Raw genomic sequence first — 8,015 nt, 5'->3', positions numbered from 1 at the left:
TATTCCCCTTAAAAAAAATCACGCTTGGCTGCAACCGCTTTACTAAAAATAGTGACTGCATGTACGTGGCAAAACCCTGTGGGTCTGTTGTTCGGTTTCGTCACATATCGGATTTGTCCGGAACGCTTCGTGACGACTTCCCTGTTTTTACATTTCTGCCAACGCCAGCGAGCAAGCAGTTGTAGTGTCAAAACGGCGTGTTAAAGTTAAAAGTTGCACCGAGAGCCGATTACGCCAGCATTTCCCCTCACATGTCTCCGTGTGAATAAATAGCACACTAGTTCCTATAAATATGTTTTTCTTTTTTTTTTTAACGCAACTGATGTGCTATTTCTTCACATTGGAAATCATCTTATTCCACTCACACCGCTACCGCCCTGTGTATCGGACTATTTCTTTTGTACTACATATAATTGCTTCATACAGCTAAAGAGAAAGATTGGACGTGATGAAAGCTAAAAACGTAGTAAGACTCTTTCACACAAGTAAAATTATGTTCTACTAAAATTTCAAAGGAACAACTTTAAATGTTTACTGAAAATTGTGGAAAACATATAGAATAAAAATATGGACAATGGATACTGCCCTTTTGATATCGAGTTATCGATATACCGGTGAAAAATCATCTCCGACGTATATCGTTATCTTAGGGAGAAAATTTTGTACATCGATACGTCAAACGCTCTAGTGGTGATGCCCTACAGGAATAAAAACAGCCCTTTTAACGGTAGCTTAAGTCGAATTTTGAAAACATTCTACACTTGGAGTAGCGAACAATTATTACAAAACGAATTACTGGACCGATCTTGCTTATGAATGCCTGTTTTCATTATCTCTGCGATGTTAAGAGTCTTTGATCAGACTTCACTATCAAATGCACAGCTATCCTGGCTGCGTGCAGACAAGTGCACAGACTCTGTCTTTCCTCCTGCTTCATCAACGAACAATGTTCCTAGTAACTCTCCTCGACCTTAACGCTCTAGCATGAACAACATGGCAGAAGCACCCGTTCCCATCAGAGAAAACTTCTTTCTGTCCAACTCCATCGTTCAGCCACTTTCTCTCGAAGTCCTTCTCAGCAGCAAGAACGCGACTCTGGAATAATACCCCACAGTGTATTAGAGAACTGAATAACGTCAGTAGCTTCAGAAGAGAGTTAATGACATATCTACTAAGGACACAATAACGATTATCGTTGTCCTTGTACGCACTCATTACGCCAGTACATCCTTCTTTCCAACCACAACTTCTTTTTTTACCCCAGCATTCTCACCTGGTTCAATCTCATTTCCCCAGATCTCGCTATTTCACAAAACATCTGTTTTATAAACCTATAATTTTTTTATTATCTCCATCATTATTGTTATTATTGTCATTATTATTTTAATGTTCCATTATTATTATTACTATTAGTGGTAGCAGCTACAGTAGTTCGAGTACTATCAGTGTTAACTTATCAGCTCACAATCAGTATTATTTGCTCAAATTTCCATTTCAAACACTCAAACCATTTGCCGGCCGTGGTGGCCGAGCGGTTCTAGGCGCTACAGCCTGGAACCGCGCTACCACTACGGTCGCAGGTTCGAATCCTGCCTCGGGCATGGATGTGTGTGATGCCCTTAGGTTAGTTAGGTTTAAGTAGTTCTAAGTTCTAGGGGACTGATGACCTCAGAAGTTAAGTCCCATAGTGCTCAGAGCCATTTGAACCATTTTTGAACTCAAACCATTTAATTTGTTACATTAAAGTTGTTATTTCGTAAGTAACTATGACGGAAAAACAGTACTGTATGAGTGAAACCCTGGTCGGATGCAGGGGAAAGTAGCCTACATTCGACCGTGACCTAATTTGTAGCACTGCTAGAAAATTCGTACGTCCTATACTAGCCGACATCTAGTGAGGGCAGCGTCAACAGGAGGAAGAGAGGACAATCAGCATAGGTAGTACAAACTCCTGGTCACTTCAATCGCCTAATCTCTCTTCCTGCGATTTTTTTAAGGTCTTATGGGACCAAATTGCTGAGGTCATTGGTCCCTAAGCCTAAACACTACTTAATCCAACTTAACCTAACATACGCTATGGACAGCACACACAACCCCGTGCCTGAGGAAGGACTCGAACCTCCGACGGGGGCAGCCGCACGGCCGTGACAAGGCGCCCAAGACCGCGCGGCTACACAGCGCGGCCTGCGATTTTTTACTATGGCGCTCACTGAAAGCTTAGATGTACTCAAATAGTCCTCACAGTCTGGAACAGGTCCAGCAGAACACTAAAAAGGCTATAGACGCTATCCCTCAGGCGGAGTTGTTACGCATTCCTCAGTTCGATAAATCGAGCACACCGCTGCGTCCGACATCACCGGTGGCCGTCTCCTGCGTATTCTGCGATATTCATTATCAGACGTCAGTCCAGCGTCAGTCTTATTGTAAATATTTTCCATGACAGTTGCACAAGGTGGTTCAAAATGAATACACGAGTTCTGTGCGCAAAGTGAAGAGTATGGAACGACCAGGAGTGGCTGAAGAACGGGTTGAACGAATCAGAGTTCTTCGCGTTTTGCCCCAAAAAATCAGTTCGGAAAGGCAAGTTAGTTCCAGTGGCATTCGTGTGGAGAGTTTTAAGGAGACGTTTACAGATGCGCCCTTGCCCTTTGCAGTTGTTACAAGCTCTAAAGGCTACAGACTACGGTTCACGTGCAAACTTTGCAAACGGAATGTTGCTGCGTGTCGATGAATATTTTCTTCATCTTGTCGTCTTCAGTGGTGAATGGACATATCGCCTAATTAGAAACGTGAATTGTGGGAATGTGGGGGACAGAAAATCCCCACCAGATGGTATAGTTCTAACGTATTCCCCTAACTCAAATGGCTCTGAGCACTATGGGACTTAACTGCTGTCGTCATCAGTCCCCTAGAACTTAGAACTACTTAAACCTAACTAACCTAAGGACATCACTCACATCCATGCCCGAGGCACGATTCAACCTGCGACCGTAGCGGTCGCGTGGTTCCAGACTGTAGCGCCTAGAACCGCTCGGCCACCTCGGCCGGCGAACGTTTGGGAAGAATTCGCCAATCGACTCAATGGGTGACGAATGGTGCTCACATTGAACGCTTGTAAGAAAAACTGCTTGGGTTGCTCTCTCACTCTATGCATTATTTATAATTGTAAGATAACTGTAATAAACGCTACCAATCCTTAAAAGCGGTATATTTTTTTTATGTTTTTATTTCACACACTTAGTTCTGTAGGACCAAACTAAGGAGCAAATCTCCAAGGCCATGGAACGTGTCAGTACATCAAATTACAAAATAAAAGTAATAACAGATAGATTAATACGAACCCTAAAAAGGACACGCCACAAGTTTATGTAAAAGCAATCAACAACATAACAGAGAAATAGTTTAATTTTCCAAGGAACTCCTCTCCAGAATATAAGGAGTGACCCATGAGGAAACTCTTCAGCTTCGAATTGAAAGCGCTTGGATAACTGCTAAGATTTTTGAATTCTTGTGCTAGCTTATTGAAAACGGATGCAGCAGTATACTGCACGCCTTTCTACACAAGAGTCAAGGAAGTGTGATCCAAGTGCAGGTTATATTTCTGCATACTATTAACCGAATGAAAGCGGCTAAATGTAGGGAATAAGCTGATACTGTTAACAAGAAACTACAGTAAAAAATGTATATATTGAGAGGCCAGTGTCAGAATACCCATAGTAGTGAACAGACCTTGATACGCCTGGGCATTGAGTCAAACACAGCTTGGATGGCGCGTACAGGTACAGCTGCCCATGCAGCTTCAACACAATACCACAGTTCATCAAGGGTAGTGACTGGCGTATTGTGCTCGGCCACCATTGACCTGATGTTTTCAATTGGTGGGAGATCTGGAGAATGTGCTGGCGAGGGCGGCAGTCGAACATTTTCTGTATCCAGAAAGGCCCGTACAGGACCTGCAACATGCGGTCGTGCATTATCCTGCTGAAATGTAGGGTTCTGCAGGGATCGAATGAAGGGTAGAGCCACATCTGAAATGTAATGTCCGTTGTTCAAAGTGCCGTCCATGCGAACAAGAGGTGACCGAGACGTGTAACCAATGGCACCCCATACCATCACACCGGGTGATACGCCAGTATGGCGATGACGAATACACGCTTCCAGTGTGCGTTCACCGCGATGTCGCCAAATACGGATGCGACCATCATGATGCTGTAAAGAGAACCTGGATTCATCCAAAAAAATGACGTTTTGCCATTCGTGCACTCAGGTTCGTCGTTGAGTACACCATCACAGGCGCTCCTGTCTCTGATGCAGCGTCAAGGGTAGCCGCAGCCATGGTCTCCGAGCTGATAGTCCTTGCTGCTGCAAACGTCGTCGAACTGTTCGGGCAAATGGTTGTTGACTCAGGGATTGAGACGTGACTGCACTATCCGTTGCAGCCATGCGGATAAGATGACTGTCATCTCGACTGTTAGTGATACGAGACCGTTGGGATCCAGCAGGGCGTTCCGTATTACCCTCCTGAACCCAACGATTCCATATTCTGCTAACAGTCATTGGATTTCGAGCAACTCGAGCAGCAATGTCGCGATACGATAAACCGCAATCGCGATAGGTTACAATCCGACCTTTATGAAAGTCGGAAACGTGATGGTACGCATTTCTCCTCCTTACACGAGGCATCACAACAACGTTTCACCAGGCAACGCCGGTCAACTGGTGCTTGTGTATGAGAAATCGGTTGGAAGCTTTCCTCATGACAGCACGTTGTAGGTGTCGCCACCGGCGCCAACCTTGTGTGAATGCTCTGAAAAGCTAATCATTTGCATATCATATCACCTTCTTCCTGTCGGTTAAATTTCGCGTCTGTAGCACGTCATCTTCGTGGTGTAGCAATTTTAATGGCCAGTAGTGTAAAAATCTGCACTGTTCACTTCCACTAATTATATACCCGTTCTGTGAAATTAAAACGTAAGGTTTTGTTGAATTGTGTGTTAAAAACTGTAAAAACTAAGTCTTCCTGTGATTTAACGTTAGTTTACTTTCTGCAAAACATGAACTTATGCCATGAACTGCACTGTTTGAAACAGAGCCAATGTTGCACTCAACATCCTTTACCACCAAGCTAGTGTCATCAGAAAACGTAAATATTTTAGAATCACCTGTAATAGTAGAGGACATATCATTCATACAAGTTGTTAATAAGGAACAGGAGTGGCCCCAGCACTGATTCCTGGGGCACTCCCCATTTGACCGTGCCCCACTCAGGCCCCACATCACAACACTGTGATTAATGACCTTTCGCTGTCTGTTGTTAAAGTAAGAGGTGAACGAATTGTGAGCTACTTCCGATATTCCATAATGGTCCACCTTCTGGAGCAACATCTTGTGATCAACACAAAGGTCTTAGTTAAATTTAAAAAAAGCGCACGGCTTTTAAACGACTCGCTTGCTTGCGATGGATGTGACTTCACTCAGTGGAATATCTTTAAAAAAAAAAAAAAAATACTTGAAAAGAATGTGTCGTTTGTGATGGAAAGGTCAGAACAGCGCTTGAGTCGTATGTGGAATATCCTGTACTCGCCATAAACCCACCACCACTCAATATTCCTTTCCTATGTGGTGTCCACTGACTGCTCTCAATTTTATTTCAGGCGTGAAGCTGTTGTCCTGTCTGCTGACCTACGCTGTATGGATGAAGCTGCGGCAATCGTGGAGCTGATGTATCGACACGCGTTGGCCTGTGGAACTGCTGTTCACCCCAATGCTCTCCAGATATGTTGTCCTCAATAAATTGTTATGTTAACCGTTTTGCTGATTGTATGTTGAACGATATTGTATTCTTAAACAGTTCAAGACTTTATGTGTGTCACCATTATTCTGGACAATGAGCGAGAAATCACTTGAGAAAATATTACACCGTTCCTTGAACATCAACGTGATTACTCTGCAATTCACACTAAAGCGTTTGGCAGAGGGTTCATGGAAACACTTTCAGAATACTTCCTACCATGCAATCATCGTGAGGGTGAACACCTAAATCTTTCCGTGCGACCTCTGCTTTCTCTTATTTTTTTTGCGATGGTCATTTCCCCCAGGGAACATTCAGCCAAACGCAGCTGTTTCTAATACACTGGTGGCTCCACCTCTGGGAGGACATCGCTGAAGTGGGTCCAGAAATGACGCTTGGGTGCTTCTGTCTTCTCATTTATCACACCGACGCACTCGTTTCTTAAAACGAAAAAAATCTCCACATCTTCTTCAGAGCATAATAATAAAGTGAACGGCTCGTAGGCAGTGGCGGAAAACCTCACGAACGAGTAGAATTCGTTGGGTAACATCAAAGACAGACAGCACTTTGAGCATAATGGGTAATTTTTTTGTCCAGTTCAGAGGAAGTCAAGATTTTCGGCACTTGAAGAATGGAATGCCACAGCGTGCTGAACGAGAAGTGTCCAAGGGATATTTGTGGATGCACTTTAGGCCATGTCCTCCTTGAGAAGCAGCTACCAACTTATTCCAAATAGCGGCATTAGGTTTAATGCTCCCTGTTGATCACTCCATATGAATGCACACATTGTAACATAGGTGTAGGATTGGTTTCTAGAGTGGACGCTACGCAGTAGCATTGTTAGAGTTTGTGACATACGCGTTGCGGGTAAATGCTACTTTTTGGTACGTGAAGGCAACGCTTTTAGTTTCCAACGGAGCCTTGAGAGCATCCAACACCGGATGCTGGAGGAATGGTCTTATGTTTGACAATGCAAGTTTGCTGCGGGCTTTTAGAAGCGGCGTTCAATAAGCAATGCAACACTTATTTTTTATCGGCTGATTTTGGTTGAAAAAAATGCTGAATTTGCTGTGAGACATTGTGGAATATTCCAGCTTCAGCAGCCGTAGCTTCATGACGTCCAGATATGTGGCGACGCTATGCGTAGCACTCAAAATGGCTCCTGTAAAGGAGGCGCATTCCATGTAGAGAGCTGTCACTGAGTCTCTTTTTGGCTGAACAGCAGAGCACCGCAGGTATTCATCGACCCTTGTAGAATGTGTACGGAGACCTGGCAGTGAACAAAAGCACGGTGAGACGTTGGGCAAGGCTTCTGTCAGTCACTAGGTCACGCAAACCTGTCCGATCTCCCAAAGCTGAGACTCCTGCAATGTTGGAGCGTGCCGACACTCTAATTTGAGATGATCGATGAATCAAATCAAACACCTCGCTGCTCAGCGGGACGTCTCCGTTGGTGGTGCTGACACAGTCGTCAATCAGTGGTGGTAATCGAAGGTGTGTACCTACTTGGTTCCTAGCCACATAACAGAAACGAAGGAGAAACTGTGCATAACTGCTTGCGTTTTACGAGGCTGATCGTGACAATTTGCGGTAATTTCCAACAATGATTGCCTATCGAAGTCGCGGGGTCCAAACGGCACATATCGAACGTGCGATTGTACATCGATCATGCGACGGTCGTCGCGGGCGTTATAAGTATGTTTACGGTGGTCACTACAGCAACGACAAAAGAAGAGCGTTAAAAAATACTTGTAATTACAAAGGAGACGACTTACCTTATTCAAATGGCTCTGAGCACTATGGGACTTAACATCTGAGGTCATCAGTCCCCTATAACTTAGAACTACTTAAACCTACCTAACCAAAGGACATCACACACATCCATGCCCGAGGCAGGATTCGAACCTGCAACCGTAGCAGTCGCGTGGTTCCAGACTGAAGCGCCTAGAATCGCTCGGCCGCAAAGGCCGGCTTACCTTATTCGTTGTCGGTGTTGTCGTCATGTGAAAGTCAATGTGATGTGTACGCTACAAGGACAATTCCCTTGTTGCCGTAGCCTGGGTAAACTGTATCAATATCACGTAAGAATATCGGCAGAGTGTCACATGCGTTAACTTTTCCCTGCAAACGCAAGGTGTGGAAATAGATGCTGAAACAATTACAGTTCGTCTCGTTGTCCTGGACGCCCTTCTCTTTTAATGGAAGACTTCGCAAATTTCAATAG

Source organism: Schistocerca cancellata, chromosome 9 (assembly GCF_023864275.1).
Source record: "Schistocerca cancellata isolate TAMUIC-IGC-003103 chromosome 9, iqSchCanc2.1, whole genome shotgun sequence".
In the NCBI taxonomy this organism is placed as follows: Eukaryota; Metazoa; Arthropoda; class Insecta; order Orthoptera; family Acrididae; genus Schistocerca; species Schistocerca cancellata.
The sequence above is the reverse complement of the archived record's forward strand: the minus strand, read 5'-3'. Positions refer to the sequence as shown.